We start from the raw sequence: 19363 nt of genomic DNA, 5'->3' as shown, positions 1-19363 counted from the left end.
AGCCACCTTCTCGTCCTGAATTCTCCCCACCGATAGATAATGGTGAGAATCTACAGAGTGATGTCGAGACAGGTGGTATGCCTATAGTTTCAGTGCTCATGATTAGGTAACCCCCCAGTCTGCTCCACCATTGCAATGATAGAACCGCTACCTGCCGGTAACTCGTGACCCATTTGGCTACGTAGCCCTGAATGTATTCTGTTAGGGTGAGCTTTTGGTAGAGTTTCCAGTACGTTGGGACTTTAACGTTCAACTTATCACTCCAGTCCCCCAAAACCTTGCCAAGCTAGTACAGTCAAACACACCGCCCAACAAGCAATTTATGTATCACAGTTCACGTGCTTTATAGAAATGGAGGAGTCAGCAAATGGGAAGACATGAAGACTAAGCAGCAGTTATCCTCAAGCCATAATCCAGTTCAAAGGGCAACCTCTACCAGGGTTGCCCCTTAGTCTCTGAATATGCACCAAATTGCTTCCTTCAGTTTGTCAAGTTAATTAGATGTAGAGTAGAATGAAGCCAAACGACAACCCTTGCAGTCTCTGGGCGCGTGCTGAGGAGTAAGGAGCTGGCAAATGGTTTTGGGGATTAGTAAAGTTTAGTTAGGCGTTCAATAGATGGGTCTGCACCTTAGTCTAAATGATCAGCGCCACGTTACACCACTAATAAGAAACAAACATACCCGTCACACGTTCCTGAAACTTCACCGGCAGTGACAATGTTATATTTCTGTGGCTTTTTCTCCTTCTCTGTTCTGCCACTGCAGACTGCTCTCTCCCTTTGCACTCCCTACCCTTCCCTGGTTACAAGTATTCAACATTTCTAGTGTTGCACATCCTACTCACACTGCCTTTTTTGTTTTGAACCCGCGATATCTTACTCCAAAACGCATTCTGAGATTTGCATCTAGTGTACAGTTTTTGTTGGTCGTGTAAAGAATCTAATTCAGACTTGTATCTTTCAGTGTAGATATGTATTTGCATTGTCGGAAAAGATATGGACGACATTACATAGAATGTTTAATTTTAGTGCATAACTTAAATTAGATAACTTAATTATTGGATCTCTTGGAAATGACAACATTGCTGAAATGTCCTCACCTAAGCTGTTTTACTTATTTGTTATTATTGATTTTGACCTTATATCAACTAAATGCAAATGTTTCAATAAGTTATCACATTCTACTTGGTGGAAGTACATATTTTATGTCCAAAGGATTGAAAAATGTTGCGCAAACTCATTAACTGATGTTAAAAGATAAAATCAAAATTGGAATATATTTATTGATTTCTTAATCCTGTGTAAATATGTATTCATTGTATCATCAGTAAGTAAATCCTTGTCTCTTTCCCGTGTGTCTTGTCTTGTTAATTGTTATATAGGCTTTGTTTCCTGTTGCATAGTTATTGAGTCAGTATTAATATCACATGTATTGCAGAGCTACTTTCATAGATTTAATCATTTTCTGATCTTGATACACTGATTTGTTCTTTAAGAATTATAATGTTTAACAATTAATTGTATTATTAATAAGTATTACTGTTATATTCTAATTGATTGTATTTTAACTATTGTTTGTATTTTAAACAAATACCTAATAAAAATTATTTAACGGAAAGAAACGATGAAGTTCCAGTTTAGGCTTTCAGCTTCTGTGATGTCTTTGTTTGTTCTCCCGGGCAGAGGACGATCAACCACCCCAATGATAATAGACATACCACTACCATCATTCCTCATCTAGAGCAGACCGGCTGCCAGAACGGATTAAAGTGCAGTGATGGTAATGGCATATTGAATGCTGTTTGGGACAAGATAGGCAAATTAAGTGCTGTATGTTAGCGAAAACTACGATTCAACACTTGTTAAGAAACCTAGATAGCGGAAGGTTTCCTATTGGAAAAAGTGGTCACTAAACATCCAAAGAACTTTTGCTGCACTTAATATCATGGTTCAAGAGCGCCATATCACCTAGATTCTGCTGGCAGTAGAATCAGTAATGGAGTAGAAGTACGGGTCTATGTTATTTCGCCGACCTATTTTTCAACGTAGGACTTTTCATCGTCAGAATTTTCATCGCCAAAAACCCTGTTTTTTTTTTATTATGGGGGGTCCCCCCAGATCCCCCCCTTACTATTATAATCACACCCCAACCCCTACAAAACACCCCCCAAAATAAAAGATTGAAAAAACTGGGTTTTTGGCAATGAAAATTCTGATGGTGAAAAGTCCAACGTTGAAAAATAGGTCGGCGAAATGCGTGTATACCAGAAGTACATGCTATCAGTGTTTTTTCTAGACCAACATCTCTCAGAAGCCCTATGCCCAGAAAGCATGCTCCAAATGTGCTGGAATCTGTTTTCTATTTCTTTTGTTTTATTCCTTACATGTCTTTTTTGTTGTTGCTGTAGTCATGAGGTATTGCCTTGGTCTACCCTCCAGTTTACAGTGATTTTGCAAACCCGCAAAATCCCACGAGAACAGACGTTTTTGCAAACACAACCTTTTTTAAAAAAAAAGCCACAAGGTAGCAAGTTTCTCAAAACTATTTTTGACAAAAGAAATGAAATGCGCAAGCACATCTCATCACTTGCCCCAAAAAGAAGAGCAGCTCAATCCACTATGGCATCTGAATGGGCGCATCTTATATGCGCCCATTCAGATGGCCTTTTTCACCCCTGTTAGGGAGAATTCTCTTAGAAGGCTAACTTCCCAAACCTTGTGAGTCCCCCAGCAGCTTTGCTGGATTTTTTTTTTCTCCTGCTAAGAGTGAGACTCTTTTACTCCCACTCTTAGACATGATTTGAGGTATGTCTCTGACTTGTTATGTGCTTATGGGCTATGGGGTTTCCTTTTTACCCCATAGGGTATCATCTGTTTTTCATGTGTGTTACACAGCACCCTCAGTGCAGTAACACAGGGGTGTCATAGTGACCCTCAAACATAGACTCCATACCCTGGGACTGACTACTGTCTCACAGGGCATGTAAAATCACCACTGACTTTACTAGTCCTAAATTGTGAACAGAACCAGTACAAACCATCATATTGTGGAACTACTGGAAGGGGTTAATTATATTGCCACTGGGTCTGTTTTCAAGGGGGCACTGTCCAGTCCCCCCTTGTCGAGTTTCTGGCTGGTGGCAGTGGTTACCACGCAAAATATTCCACCGGAATATTTCCTATGGGATTTTCCCATTGATTTTAATGTTAAAGATACCACTGGTTTATTTATTTAATATTAAATCCACGGTTGCGTCTTTTTTGCCAGAACTCTTTTCTAAAATGGCTTTCATGTCCGTCTCTGTAACTCTGACCAAGGTCGAGCCCTTTGTTCCACTTTTTGGCGGGCTTCTCCACAGAAGCCCTCCAAATGGCGCCACTCTGTCTGGGTTCCACAGGATGTGTGGGGAGGGGAATTGGCACCCTGGACTGCGTTGCCTTAGCAACTCATGCTGTCACACACACATGTTAAGTGGTGAGCCGCCCGGCTCACCACTTAGCATGTGTGTGTGACAGCTAGGCTTTCTCTGCATAAAAGCAGGACTTTTGGGACTGGAACTTCAGAAGTCGCCACAGGACCTAAGAAATCCAAAGAGGAAAGAAGCTGAGTCATCTGCAACGGTGACACCACTGGTGGAGCCCTGCAGCAACAACCTCACCACTTTCCCGACGACAAGAGGAGATCTTCTACTGGAAGAGTCTTCTCCCTCTGAGCTGGTGTGATCAACCAGTTCGCCACTTCGCCTTCCAAGGGCGTCTCTTGGTCGACTCGTCCGTGCCAAGCACCCCGGCGACCGGATAGCCAAGCTTCACCACTTTGACCGCGAATAAAAGGAACGCACCTTTTACCGGCGAACTCTGCGGCTGGTCTCTTCCTTGGGCAGTCCAACGACTACAAGGTTCCTCCTCGACGACATCTTCTCTTCCCCTGGTCGAATCCACGACTTGCATCCACTGCCAGGAACAACTGCCGCCGCTGGAGCTTCCTCTCTCTTTAAGGTACTGTGTTCCACCTGGCCTCCCTTTCTTCGGATTGCTAAAGGTGACCCTTAAATCCTTGGCTTTCCAACTGGGTTGGCTCCAGACCTCCTAACTTTACTTCTCGAATCACCCCATCCTCTTTTGAACACTCTGCAAAGACTTTTAGTGCATTTTAAACCGTGTGATCCTGGGCACATTTCGCTTTGCTCCATTTAAAGTGGGCCTGACCTATGAACTTTGGCTCTACAGTGTATACTGCCTTCACTGACTTGCTTTGGACTTAGAAAAGTGTTGGGAACTGTTTTATTTTTATGCTCTGCCTTTTTCTCCCCCTTTTCTCCCCCTTTAACCTAATTATTGGAGTGCTATCTAAGTTACGCGCTCACCTCTGTTTTGACAAAAAGTGGTGTGGTGTTTTAACTTAGACTTGTCTAGTAATTGCTAGGGGAAGTGTAACTACTTTTCTGATTGTGTTTTGAACTTGCTTTGACTTATAGTGCTAGTGTGTGTTCTAAAGTGTGTGTTAAATAAATAAGTATATACTTTTGATACAAAACTCTTTTCAGTGTTTGCTTGTTCCACTGTGTTTTTAGCCTTATGGTGTATACTCTATACACTGCCTTACTCTTGTTGAGAGAAGTCTGACTGCTCAGCCACAGCTACCAGGTAAATCTGGGTGGTACAGACGGCTACCAATTGGGTTTACTGCTTACTCCTGTAGTCTTAATCTTTTTGCAGTGTTCCCCAAGGGAACTGCACAGGATTCTGCCTAACACTGGTGTACAGCGGTGGGATTTGTATTGAGTATACATTTTAGAGTGCTTCTAAATACTTTGGTGCAACTAACCACAAAGGCTTATTTTCTAACATGGAAGGTTACAGCCAGGAGTCCCTTTCTGCAACAACTGCTGATTGTTTAAGAGTTCTTTGTAGACACAAGGATCTTCCTGTAAAAGGCAATAAAATGGAACTGATAGAAAGATTGTTAGAGAACCAAAGTCTGGGTAGTGGTTCAGAAGAGCCTACCTCCCCAGCCAATGTAAACAACAGTCATGAGGATGATATGAATCAAAGTAATGATAGTATTATTGTAGAGTTAGAAGAGGGAGAGGAAACTAATGTAACTGTTCCCACTGGCCCTCTGCCTGCTCTAGCACCTCAGCCTGTGTCTACTGGACCTTTGTCAGGTCCCACATTAAGTCCTGCATTCATTCAACTGGAGAAAATGAGACTTGAATTAGAATTCAAAGGAATTAGTGCCCAATCTGAACAAAAGCAACAAGAACTAATGCTCAGAGAAAGGAAGCTCAAGCATGAGCTAGAGATGAACAAATTGTGGAAAATTCTTCTCTCCCCGGATCCTCTAGGAGTTCCAGTCCCAAAAGACCCTGGATGCCTAAAGAGATTGTGGGTATGTATGAACCTAAGTTGGATGTGTTGGATTGGTTGGCTATGTTTGAATATAATCATGGGCTCCAGGACATCACAGGGAATCAGTTGCTCCCTTGGTTGTTCTCTAGGCTCCCCCCTGTTGCATCTGATGTGGTAATGGGGTTGTGGGAGGTGGATAGGATGGACTATGAATGTGTGGAGATAGCTTTAATAGCCGGATTTGGGAACCCCTTCCCAGTACCTTAAGAGGTTTAGGACCCTCAAAAAGCATGATAGTACCCCTTGGGCTACCTGGGTGAGTGAAAGTTTGAAGAACTTAGAGGGATGGATTAAGGGTTACAGAGTGAACACTTATGAAGGAATGAAAAATCTTGTTAAGTTGGAGTCAATTTATGATGCCTCCTGAGCTCATCACTTGGCTGATTCAAAGGAAATAGATTCCAAGAAGCTAGCTAAAGCTGCTGACTTGTGGGTTGCCAACAGGGCCACTCACAAGGATTCTGGGCTAACTCAGAAAAAGGATGAGGGAAAACAGCCTAAAAAGGACCCCAAAGAGAATTCCAATAATTCCAATTCCAAAGAGGGCCCCAAACAGCATCATAAGGTTATGCCACGTAGGAAACCAAATCAGGCTAGTGTACCTTCTGGTCCCAGACCAGAAGGAGGTCAGAACAAGCCACCATTCCAGAAAGCATTTGGAACATGCTATGTTTGTAAGGCAACTGACCATGTGAAAGGGGATCCCAGATGTAAGGGTAAACCTTCAGGGGTCCACACTGTCTCCTTGGCCTTCGCTCCAGAGGAGGAAATACAAATGGCCAGTGGAAACTTTCTATTACTGGCTGATGAACCCATACGAGTCCCAGCCAGTGTTTCTTTAGTGTCCCTGGGGTTGTGGGAACAACAGAATCTAGATATCTATAATTCTATCCCAGATAATACTAAATAGTATTATAAGGACAGTGTCCAGGTGAATGGTCAGGAGACTCCTGCCATTAGGAACACTGGAGCCAGCATAACTGTGGTGGATGAATCTTTTTTCAAGGCAGAGGATGTTGCTAAGGCACCCAAACGCCTCACCAAGTTAGCTGGAGGGCCTGTGCAGATGCATCCCCAGTTACCAGTTCTCATCCAGTGCAATGATATGGCTGTGAAGACACCTGTCAGTGTACAATGTGAGGTACCAGGAAGGGTTCTGTTGGAAAATGACCTGAAAACTCTTGGAGTAGTGTCACACGCCCCCAGACCTCCTAGTAAAAGGTTACAGGAGCTAACCAGACCTGCAAGGGAGAGAACCATGAGACGTACTCCCAAGGAGATGGTAAGAAAAGAAATCACTCCTACTCCACTGGAGTTACTTTCTGCTATAGCTGAAAAACCAGAAGCAAAGGGGCAACCCAAGACTTCTAGAAGGAAACCAGCAGCAAGCACTCCAGTGCTTCCAACTAGGCCTTTCCCTAGGTTGTCCAAAGTTACACCTGTAACTCCACCTCCAGCTGAGGCTGAGAGGAAGGTACAACCCTTTGTGGTTGAACTAGACTCTGAAGAAGAGCTAGTAGAAGGCCAAGAACTTATTGGCGATCTGGATCCTGTTGACCATCCTGAGCTGCAATCTTTACTGGCAGAAGGTGGACCCAACAGGGCAGACTTTAGTAAGGGACAAAGAGAATGTCCAACTCTGGAAGGTCTTCACCACCAGGCAGCTTCGTAGGCTGATAGGCAAGAGCCTGGGAAGTATAGGTTACACTGGGAAGATGGCCTCTTCTACAGTGAACCGACTGAGTCTGCACCTGGAGACTACAAGAGACGTGTAGTACCTCAAGCAAACAGACTCCAGTTCTTGCAACTAGCCCATGAGATTCCTTTGGCTGGTCACTTGAGTTTCAAGAAGACCATGGAAAGGCTCTCTCTCTACTTTTATTGGCCAAAGATGGGGGCTGAGGTAGATAAGTTCTACAAGAGCTGCCACACCTGCCAAACTTCTGGAAAGAGTGGCTCCAAGAATGTGGCACCTTTAGTGCCTCTCCCAGTGGTGGGAGTCCCATTTGAGAGGGTAGGGATTGACATTGTTGGTCCCCTTGATCCTCCAACCTCCTCAGGCAACAGGTTTATCCTTGTTGTAGTAGACCATGCTACTAGGTACCCTGAGGCAATTCCTATGAGGACTGTTACAGCGCAAGCTGTGGCTAAGGCCCTCCTTGGTATTTTTACCAGGGTTGGGTTTCCTAAGGAGGTAATCTCTGACAGGGGGTCAAATTTTATGTCCCACTACATGAAAGCCATGTGGAAAAACTGTGGAGTTACCTACCGCCAACCACCCTCAGACAAATGGATTAGTTGAAAGGTTTAATAGCACCATGAAGAGCATGATAGGTGCTTTAGAGGAACCCCTTAAGAGAAAGTGGGATCTTCTACTGCCATGCCTTCTCTTTGCTTATAGAGAAGTACCTCAGGAGGGAGTAGGTTATAGTCGCTTTTGTTCTGATCTTGATGGTCGTGTAGATTTTCGTACCTCCGCACCCAAGTACCGCACAGGCAGGACAAATAAACTCCCTGTGCAATCTTTGAGGCCACAGGTATTGTGAGCCGTCAATCAGGAACCAGGAACACCGGAAGAACCCCAGACCACTGTAAGGCAATGGGTGATTATTTAAACAGGTGCAGTACTAGGGAAATACAATGTAAAAACCAATTGGAAAAGGGCTTACCCCAGTGTATGACAGCAGTGCCTTGAATGTAGTGGATAGCAGGAGGTCGAAGGCTGGAAGACCAGACATTCCGCACGGCTTGTAGGAGGATAACACCTGGGTCAGATGGCAAAGACCCGAAAGCACAATTCCAAGATACAGAATTCAAAGATCCAAAGTTCCAGAGAGATAGATCGGAAGCAATCCAGGGGATGGGCAAAAATCAGGTACGTTGAGCAGTCCGAGGTCGTAAAGGACAGAAGTTCCGAATTCCGAGGAGTAGACAAAGATCGAGTCCGTAAGGCAATCTGAGGTCGTACAGGATACAGTTCCAAAATCCAAGGAGAAGACAAAAATCAGGTCCGTTGAACAATCCGAGGTCGAAGTAAACGTGATTTGAAAGGAAAAACAAGAAATGCCAAATATCCTCACGAGATCAGCTGTGAAGCACTGCTTCCGTGTTTTCGGATGCTTTTGAACTCATTTGAGGCAGTCACGTGATGTGAATCACGGAAGCGTGCAACGTGAGGATTGTCACATGATCTTGACATTGTCGGATGTAATTTAACATGGAGGGTGAGGGGGTACACAAACATATGACATGACCTTTCCCTAAGAGTGTATCCGGGTATAAAGACAAGGAATCTCCCCCAGGAGAACGAGAAAGAGCATCGGTTTTACTGTGAGAAGTTCCTGGCCTGTGTTTCACCACAAAATCGTATGCAGCAAAAAACAGGTGCCAGCGTACTTGCAGGTTCTTATGGTCAGTGTACACCACGGTCTGGTGTTTGGCCCCGATAAGGTGATGTCTCCATGTCTGTAACGCGTCCTTAATGGCCAACAGCTCTTTTTCGGTTACAGTATAATGACATTCGGATGGTGTGAACTTCCTTGAATGAAATGCCACGGGATGTAATTGACCCGTGGTCGGGCAAGGTTGCAAGAGCACTGCGCCTAATGCGAATGATGAGGCATCCGCTTCCAAAACAAACGGGAGTTCGGGGTCAGGATGTTGTAGCACCGGGGCAGTGATAAACCTGGATTTAAGTGTATCGAAGGATTGTTGATGTTCTGTGGTCCAGTAGAATGGGACTCGGGGACTAGTCAGAGCAGTGAGAGGAGAGACAATGGAAGAAAAGCCGGTGATGAATCGCTGATAGAAATTTGCAAAACCAAGAAACGACTGTAACTGTTTGAGGTTGGTGGGGGCGGGCCATTCTGTGATAGCATGGACTTTTGACTGGTTCATGGATAGGCTTCCGGGTGTGATATGAAAACCCAGAAATTCCACTTCTTTAGTATGGAACACACATTTTTCGGGTTTAGCGAACAAGGAATTTTCCTTGAGTCGCTTCAAGACCTCCTTAACATGGACTATATGTTCCTCAAGAGAGGACGAGAAGATCAATATGTCGTCTAGGTAAACTACGACAAAGACATCAAGAATGTCGTAGAAAACCTCGTTGACAAAGCGCTGAAATGTGGCAGGGGCGTTGCAGAGACCGAAAGCCATTACGGTATACTCAAAACAGACCTTGGCGACTACAGAACGCCGTCTTCCATTCGTCTCCACTACGCATACGGACCAAGTTGTAGGCTCCCCGAAGATCCAGTTTGGTAAATATGGATGCCCGTGTCAATCTGTCCAATAGTGTGGAGATGAGAGGTATGGGCTACCGGTTCTTTATGGTAATGGCATTCAATCGTCTATAATCAATACAAGGATGTAAATCCCCCTCTTTCTTGGGCACAAAGAAGATCGGGCTGGCAGCCGGAGAGCAGGAGGGTCGTATGTGGCCTAAACGTAAAGCCTGCTGGATGTACTCTGTGAGTACCTGCTCCTCAGATGGGGATAGTGAATATATTCTACCCTTTGGTATAGGTGCATCAGGAACTAGATCAATGGGGCAGTCATAAGATCTATGCAGCGGTAAACCTTCTGCTGTGACTTTGTCGAAGACTTCAAGGAATTCATGATAAAGGGTGGGAACCCCTGCTATAACGGCCCCCACGGTGTGTGGGATCGTAGCTCATGAGTCTGTATCTTCTATACTGGAGGAGGCCATGGCCCCCAGAATAGAGGTTGGAGAGGACCGTGTCTCGGGTTCCGTCAAACAGAAATGTTGACAAATATTGGATTCGAACGTAACCTGTCCGGTTCCCCAATTAATCAACGGATTGTGTTGTCTCAGCCAAGGGATGCCCAGAATAATGCCAAACTGGGGAGTGGTGATAAGATCGAATGATAATGTCTCCTTGTGAGTATCCTGGACCACCACTATCATAGGGGCAGTTTGAAATTTTATGGGGCCAGAAGCGAGGCTTGAACCATCGACCGCTTGTACTGGTTCTGGATAATCTTTCTTGATTAAGGGTAAATTGAGATTTTGTGCCAGGGCGATATCAATAAAACAGCCAGTGGCCCCAGAATCAATCACGATTTGTACGGGGTGTGCCAGATCTGTGGTCGGTTTTAGCAAGGCCTGGACCACAATCGGTCTGATAGGACCAAACATTGGTTCGATGGGGGTCAAAGAAGGGCCCGCCCATGCCCCCAACCTTATGGGCGAGCCTTCTGAAAACCCAATGGTTTTTTAGGACGACGCGGACATTCTTTTACGCAGTGCCCGTGTATACCACAGTAAAAACAGGCGTTGTCGGTTCTCTGACGTTCCCGCTCTGCCTGAGTGATGGGGCTCCTAATTCCACCGACCTGCATGGGTTCTGGATTGGGGCTCGACGTGGCTAGAGGCACCTGATTGGAAAACCCTGACTCTGCCCTCCACTCGGATTTACGTGCGTCTATTTGTAGGGTCAGGTCCACTAGATCGGAGAAAACCGAGGGAAGAGCAGGAATCACAGAGAGAGCATCTTTCAGATTGTTACAAAGACCGCGATAGAACACAATGGCTTTCTTTTCTTCGGGCCATGAGGTCTCTGCAGCCAGTTGATTGAAGCGAGTGATATACTCAATAAGTGATTACTTGCCCTGTGTAAGATCCAATAACTCCAGGTCTCGAGATTGCGCCTTATACCTGGTGTCAAACACTTTAGACATCTCAATAACTAACAAGTCAAAGTCGTACAGGGCGGGATGATCATTTTCTAATAGTGGGTTTGCCCAAATGGCCGCTACACCAGATAGGTGGGAAAGAAGAAAAGCCGCCTTAGTCACAGAATCTGGAAAAGCCTGGGGTCTGCATAGAAAATGTAGCTTGCACTGGTTCAAAAACGTGCAGTATTTTCTGAGGTCACACTGATAGCGTTTGGGGGCAGAAAGAGGAAATGAAGTAGGAAGGACCACTGGGGTGGGGACTGTGGGTGGCGTGGATGGAGGTTGGGCTTGAGGGCTAGGGTCGCCGAATTCGGCATCAGCGGGTAAAGGATAACGGGCACTTTGTAAAGCATCAAGTCTGTGGTGAATGGCTGTTGTGGCTGCGGCCATGTCGGTCCTAAGGGCCGCAACCGCCTGCATTAAAGCGGTCACGGGGTCCCCGGGGGAGGCACTCATGATCTGGACGACCAGAAAGGCTTCACAGTCTGTTCTGATCTTGATGGTCATGCAGATTATCGTACCTCCGTCCCCAAGTACCGCATAGGCAGGACAAATAAACTGCCTGTGCAATCTTTGAGGCCACAGGTGTTGTGAGCCGTCAATCAGGAACCAGGAATACCGGAAGAACCCCAGACCACTGTAAGGCAATGGGTGATTATTTAAACAGGTGCAGTACTAGGGAAATACAATGTAAAAACCAATTGGAATAGGGCTTACCCCAGTGTATGACAGCAGTGCCTTGAATGTAGTGGATAGCAGGAGGTCGAGGGCTGGAAGACCAGACGTTCCGCATGGCTTGTAGGAGGATAACACCTGGGTCAGATGGCAAAGAACCGAAAGATCGGAAGCAATCCAGGGGATGGGCAAAAATCAGGTACGTTGAGCAGTCCGAGGTCCTAAAGGACAGAAGATCCGAATTCCGAGGAGTAGACAACGATCGAGTCCGTAAGGCAATCCAAGGTCGTACAGGATACAGTTCCAAAATCCAAGGAGAAGGCAAAAATCAGGTCCGTTGAACAATCCGAGGTTGAAGTAAACGTGATTTGAAAGGAAAAAGAAGAAACGCCAAATATCCTCATGAGATCAGCTGTGAAGCACTGCTTCCGTGTTTTCGGATGCTTTTGAACTCGTTTGAGGCAGTCACGTGATGTGAATCACAGAAGCGTGCAGCGTGAGGATTGTCACGTGATCTTGATCATGTGATGCAGGATGGTCGAGGTTGCTGTGGGAGTCTCTCTATGTGTCGCCAGAGAGATCGTGAAGACCGGGGACGTTTCCAGTTGTGGGAAAGTCTCCATGGCAACTGCCAACAAAATGAGGGACGGAAAACACCCGGATTGCATGCTGGTGTTTTCACTCGTTGGGTAGGATGCTGCCGCCTTGATGTGTGTGCCGTGACTGTCTTTGCAGGTAAGTGTGAGGAGGGAGGAGCAGCTGTACTGGGGGACGTGACACCTTTGAACTTCTTTATGGCCATCCAGTCATGGGTCCATTGGCCCTGATTAAGGAGGGGTTGGAGAGTGCTCCTACCCCCAAGCCAGTCAGAGTGACTGACTACTTGGTAGGACTCCGGAGGAGAATTTCACAGATGATGGCCCAAGCTAGTGATAACCTAAAGGCTGGTCAAGCTTTGGTCGAGCACTGGCATGATCAAAAGGCGAACATGGTCAAGTTCACTCAAGACCAGCTAGTTCTCGTTATGATACCAACAAGGCAGAGAGGGCCTTGCAAGACAAATGGATGGGACTCTTCAAGGTTGTGGGAAAACTTGGAGAGGTGAACTATATGGTGGACTTGGGCAATCCCAAGGAGGCTCCCAGAGTCTTCCGCACCAACAAACTGAAGGCTTATGTCTCGAGACCTGAAGTAGGAGCTTTGCTTCTAGCTTCAGCAGAAGAGGAAGAAGAGAGTGAACCTCTCCCTGATCTCCTCAGAGGCCTACCTTTAGATGAAAAGATTGAAGGAGTTAATCTCTCTTCAAATCTGACACCTGAGCAACAAGAGGAATGCAAATCTATGTTAAATCAGTTTGCCTCCCTGTTCTCACTTTCACCAGGCTTGACCCCTTGGGGCCAGCATGACATACTCACTGGTGACTGTCTGCCAGTAAAAAGCAGAGGGTACAGAATGTCAGAGAATGTAAGAACCCACATCAAAGGAGAGGACAGCAAGATGCTGGACCTCGGGGTAATAGAGCCCTCTACTAGTCCATGGTCTAGCCCTGTTGTGTTAGTACCAAAGGCAGGATCCAAATAATTGAGATTCTGTGTGGACTATAGAGCTCTTAATGCAATCACCAAGACGGATGCCCATCCTTTGCCAAGGACAGATGAGTTGGTGGATAGACTTGGTTCAGCCAAGTACCTCAGCACATTTGATCTGAAGTCAGGCTATTGGCAAATAGCCCTGACAGACCATGCCAAGGAGTAAAACTGCATTTTCTACCCCAGTTGGCTTATACCAATTTAAGGTTATGCCTTTTGGACTGAAAAATGCACCTGCCACATTCCAAAGGATGGTAAATCAGGTTCTGGCTGGGATGGAGGACTTCTGCATGGCATACTTGGATGACATTGCAGTGTTCAGCCAATCCTGGGAAGAGCATGTGGACCACCTAGGACATGTTTTGCAGGCTCTAAAGCAGGCCAATCTGGCCATAAAGGCAAATAAATGCCAGATTGGACAGAGTAAAGTGGTCTACCTTGGACATGCGGTAGGAGGTGGAGAAATAAGGCCTTTGCCCAGCAAGATTGAAGTTGTGCAAAATTGGACAACACCTACTCCTCAGACCCAGGTGAGAGCCTTCCTGGGCCTCACTGGGTACTACAGGAATTTCATAGAGAACTATGGGACCATAGCTTCCCCACTGAATGTGATCTCCTCTCCCAAGTTCCCTAAAAAGGTCAAATGGAATGAGGAATGCAATCAGGCCTTTGAAAACATGAAGAAAGCCCTTTGTCAAGGTCCAGTGCTACTACCACCAAACTTTAATTGTACAGACAGATGCTTCTAATGCAGGTATAGGTGCAGTCCTTAGTCAACTGGATGGGAAAGGTAGGGAGTACCCCGCTTGCTTCATCAGTAGAAAACTGAAGGAACCTGATACAAGGTGGGCAACCACTGAAAGAGAATGTTTTGCCATTGTGTGGGCTCTGAAAAAGTTTAGGCCTTACTTGTATGGTTCTACTTTTGTTATTCAGACTGACCACCAACCCTTGAGATGGTTAATGCAAATGAAAGGGGAAAACCCAAAACTATTGAGATGGTCAATCTGCCTCCAGGGGTTTGATTTCACCATTGAGCACAGGTCAGGGTGTCGCCACCAAAATGCTGATGGTCTCTCTAGGATGTTTGTAACCGACTAGAGGTATGAGATTCATCCAGGAGCGGATCCAATCCTCCTGTCGCTTAGTCTGGGGGGGCGAGTGTTGAGGAGAATTCTCTTATAAGGCTAATTTCCCAAACCTAGTGAGTCCCCCAGCAGCTTTGCTGGATTTTTGGGGTTTGTTTTTTTCTCCTGCTAAGAGTGAGACTCTTTTACTCCCACTCTTAAGCATGATTTGAGGTATGTCTCTGACTTGTTAGGTGCTTATGGAGTATGGGGTTTCCTTTTTACTCCATAGGGTATCATCTGTTTTTCATGTGCGTTACACAGCACCCTCACTGCAGTAACACAGGGGTGTCATAGGTACCCCCAAACATAGACGCCATACCCTGGGACTGACTACTGTCTCCCAGGGCATGTAAAGTCACCATTGACTTTACTAGTCCTAAATTGTGAACAGAACCAGTACAAACCATCATATTGTGGAAGCACTGGAAGGGGTTAATTATATTGCCCCAGGGTCTGTTTTCAAGGGGGCACTGTCCAGTCCCCCCTTGTCGAGTTTCTGGCTGGTGGCAGTGGTTACCACGCAAAATATTCCACCGGAATATTTCCTATGGGATTTTCCCATTGTTTTAAACGCACCACTTTTTGGTGCCATGTTAAAGATACCACCGGTTTATTTATTTAATAGTAAATCCACAGTTGGGTCTTTTTGCCAGAACTCTTTTCTAAAATGGCGTTCGTGTCCGTCTCTGTAACTCTGACCAAGGTCGAGCCCTTTGTTCCAATTTTTGGCGGGCTTCTCCACAGAAGCCCTCCAAATGGTGCCACTCTGTCTGGGTTCCACAGGATGTGTGGGGAGGGGAATTGGCACCCTGGACTGCGTTGCCTTAGCAACTCAAGTCGCACTCTATTCTGATTGGCCCACTGGTGAGCCGCCCGGCTCACCACTTAGCATGTGTGTGTGACAGCTATGCTGTTGAATGGGGGGTTTTCTGCATAAAAGCAGGACTTTTGGGACTGGAACTTCAGAATTCGCCACAGGAACTAAGAAATCCAAAGAGGGAAGAAGCTGAGCCATCTGCAACGACGACACCACCGGTGGAGCCCTGCTGCAACAACCTCACCACTTTCCCGGCGACAAGAGGAGATTTTCTGCTGGAAGAGTCTTCTCCCTCTGAGCTGGTGGGATCAACCAGTTCGCCACTTCGCCTTCCAAAGACGTCTCTTGGCCACTTTGACCGCGAATAAAAGGAACGCACCTTTTACCGACGAACTCCGCGGCTGGTTTCTTCCCTGGGCAGTGCAACGACTACAAAGTTCCTCCTCGACGAGATCTTCTCTTCCCCTGGTCGAATCCACGACTTGCATCCACTGCCAGGAACAACTGCCGCCGCTGGAGCTTCCTCTCTCTTTAAGGTACTGTGTTCCACCTGGCCTCCCTTTCTTCGGATTGCTAAAGGTGACCCTTAAATCCTTGGCTTTCCAACTGGGTTGGCTCCAGACCTCCTAACTTTACTTCTCGAATCACCCCATCCTCTTTTGAACACTCTGCAAAGACTTTTAGTGCATTTTAAACCGTGTGATCCTGGGCACATTTCGCTTTGCTCCATTTAAAGTGGGCCTGACCTATGAACTTTGGCTCTACAGTGTATACTGCCTTCACTGACTTGCTTTGGACTTAGAAAAGTGTTGGGAACTGTTTTATTTTTATGCTCTGCCTTTTCCCCCCCTTTAACCTAATTATTGGAGTGCCATCTAAGTTACACGCTCACCCCTGTTTTGACAAAAAGTGGGGTTTTAACTTAGACTTGTCTAGTAATTGCTAGGGGAGGTGTACATACTTTTCTGATGGTGTTTAGAACTTGCTTTGACTTATAGTGCTAGTGTGTTTTCTAAAGTGTGTTAAATAAATAATTATATACTTTTGATACAAAACTCTGGTCAGTGTTTGCTTGTTCCACTGTGTTTTTAGCCCTATGGTGTATACTCTATATACTGCCTTACTCTTCTTGGAAGAAGTCTGACTGCTCAGCCACAGCTACCAGGTAAATCTGGGTGGTACAGACTGCTACCAATTGGGTTTACTGCTTACTCCTGTAGTCTTAATCTTTTTGCAGTGTTCCCCAAGGGAACTGCACAGAATTCTGCCTAACAACCCTTTTGCGCAAATCAGTGGGTTGTTTCTGCACATTTAGGGCTGAATGGGAATGGGGAGCTCGGATGCACCGGCACCGTTCATAACAGTGTTGGTGCATCCCCGAGTTGTGCTCGCGGGTGCCGCACTGCCCGCCAGGTCGGATCTGGCGGGCAGTGTGAGACCCGCAAGCACAATTCGTAGTATGGCGGTACGGAAGCAACGGTGATGGTAGCGATACCGGCGCCGCTGCTGCCTTACCGCCATAGTTATAATGAGGCCCAGGGTCTTTCCTGACTCAGTCATGCAATTTTCTTTTAAACATTTTATTTTACGTGTGACAGCAAAGTTATGGATCGCTGATGTCTCACTTTAAAAGTTAAAAAATGGTCACAATATGAGAGGGACAGGAGTGAGAGAGAGGGGGGTGATGGGTGAGATGTGGAGTGGTAGGCAAGAAAGCAGACGGAGAGCAGTGGGTCAGAGGGAGAAGTGGTGGGACAGAGAGAAGAGAGGAGAAGTGGCATGGTGGGCCAGACATCAAAGAGGGAGCAGAGGTACAGAAAGTAGAGGGAGCGTGGGCTCAGGGAGAGCAGTGGACCAAAAAGCATAGAGGGAGTGGTTGGCCAGAAAGAGCCAGTGAGCTGCAGATTGGGAGAAAGGATGAGGGAAGAGTGCGATAGAATGGGAGAAAGGATGCACAATGCACAATTAGCATGACAAAATGAAGGACTGTATACTGCAGGAGGAATTGGGGAGCGTAAGGTGTGAGTTGGGAGTATGATTTGAAGTGTGGCAGGGACTGGGGAGTGCAAATTGTGACTTGGTAGTGAGACAGAGCGTGTGAGCATGTGTTTGACTGAGGGAGAGAGGTTCGGGAATGCAAGATGTGGTGGCGAATTGGTGAGACGTGTGAGGTGTGTTGGTGAGAGAGGTGTGTGAGTGTTTGGGTATTGAAGATCATGGAAGGGGAACATTTTCAGCATTACAATGGATAATGATCAATACTGTCAATAATATTAAATAAGCATGCACATTAAAATAAAAACATAGTCAAAACAAACACTGTTGTACCAAAACACAGACATCTGGGACTCGTCCTATTAAATTGATACAAAAAGGTAAAAATAATGATACCCTGGTTCTTGTGTAGCCACAGCCTCTTTCCTGCAATGTGCCAATATTACACCCGCCAGTCAATAACTAAAGGTTTGTGATGCAAAATTAGCCATTTCATGCCACAGAATTTCACATTTCATGCTGCAATATCCTGGAGGGTCAGTCTGATCATGGCTGCTGCGCAGCTACCTTCTCCTGTAAGTTACTAGTGCTTCTGACCATTTGTATTTCTCCACATTTCCTTATATCTCTGTGGGCATCTATTATCGATGCCTGATCGACTAGTGCCCCATTTATCCAAATCAGATTACTTTCTCCACCCTTCCAAATGCTTTGGTGGGTCACTTCTAGTGGAAAGGAAGGTGACTCATCACTTGCTTATGAAAATCAACTCTAGGCCAAGCAGTTTATAGGTATATCTGTTTTTGGTGACGGGAACCATTCCGGATTGAAATCGGATAGGGCCTACCAATCTGTTTCAATAGACGTTGAACCAGTCCTTTTAATCAATAAAATGATCACTAGCCTTTGCCAATTTTATCTATAAGATGTGCATTTGCCAATATTTTCTCCAATCACAAGTAAAAGGGTAACCTATTGAATGCACTTGTCACACATGTGATGCATGTCAATCCTTGAAGACTAAGGAAAGGACACACACCTCATTTCAAGCAAGACTGTGGGCCTCATTACGAGTCTGGCGGTAACCGAGGCGGTAAAACCGCCTGGTTACCGCCGGACTCGTATTACCATTCCGCCTCCGTGATTCCCGGAATTACCGGGGCATTACAACCCCAGTGACCCGGTAATTCCGGAGGCGAAATGGTGTTAATCCCCATTCCCATTGAGTACCATAGGACTCAATGGGAAAGGGGATCATGGAAACACCGGCACCATCTCGTGATGGTGCCAGTGTTTCCTCTTCCACCTGCAGGCGGGCGGTGTTAAACCCGCCAGGTCAGACCTGGCGGGTTTGACGCCTCCGTCTGCAGGAGTTGTGATCACACGGCATGGAAACAACAGTGGCGGCGGGTTTACCGCCACTGTTATTTCCATACCGGGTTGGTTGTAATGAGGCCCTAGGACTTCATTTTGAGCCTGGAAAAGAACAGTCTAAAGTTTCCAAGAGGTCGGTCGACTCTGCCGATTAAACACAGAGACGATGTAGCTGTATCATTCTACATAGACAGTAACACATTTTATGGACACCAGCGCACCGCCATAATTAGTGCTATATATGAACCAAATAATAAATGAAAACTTTACCTGTGTACTCTCAGGAGGAAATACTTTGTCAAAGAAAAACCTTTTTCGGCTGCCATTTTGATTAACTAGAATTTCATCATCAGATGGAAATTCCACGTAGCTCTGAGGTCCTGTGTGCAGTCGGCACCGACAGAAAACCCGGATATTCCCCCGAAGTTCTTGGAGCTGATTGTAAAGTAATTTCCTCTGAAGTGCTTCTCTTTGATAAAGAGCCCGGACTTCCTCTATTTCCTTTGTTGCACCAATTTCCAGGTCTTTCATTTTCAGTACAGTGGTGCTTAGGTGGTTAAAACATTGTGCAAGGTCTGACAGATGATGAGCAACAGATGCTCTGAGGCTCTGGTTCTGAACCTTAAGTTCACGAACAATTCTCAAAAGTGATACGATTTTCTTTGGTT

General features: G+C 45.9%; 1 long non-coding RNA gene across 1 annotated transcript in view; it reads right to left on the bottom strand.

The window, feature by feature from the left end:
* Nucleotides 1-19117, bottom strand: part of LOC138513241 (uncharacterized) — a 56790-nt gene extending 37673 nt beyond the window's left edge. The window contains exon 1 of the long non-coding RNA XR_011281735.1: nucleotides 18966-19117. This is a non-coding gene — a long non-coding RNA (uncharacterized lncRNA). The remainder of the gene's footprint in view (nucleotides 1-18965) is intronic.
* Nucleotides 19118-19363: the final 246 nt, after the last annotated feature.

The sequence above is a fragment of the Ambystoma mexicanum genome, chromosome 12, assembly GCF_040938575.1.
Source record: "Ambystoma mexicanum isolate Mex_15411 chromosome 12, UKY_AmexF1_1, whole genome shotgun sequence".
Lineage (NCBI taxonomy): Eukaryota > Metazoa > Chordata > Amphibia > Caudata > Ambystomatidae > Ambystoma > Ambystoma mexicanum.
Note: the sequence above shows the minus strand (reverse complement) of the source record. Positions and strands in the feature narration are given on the sequence as shown.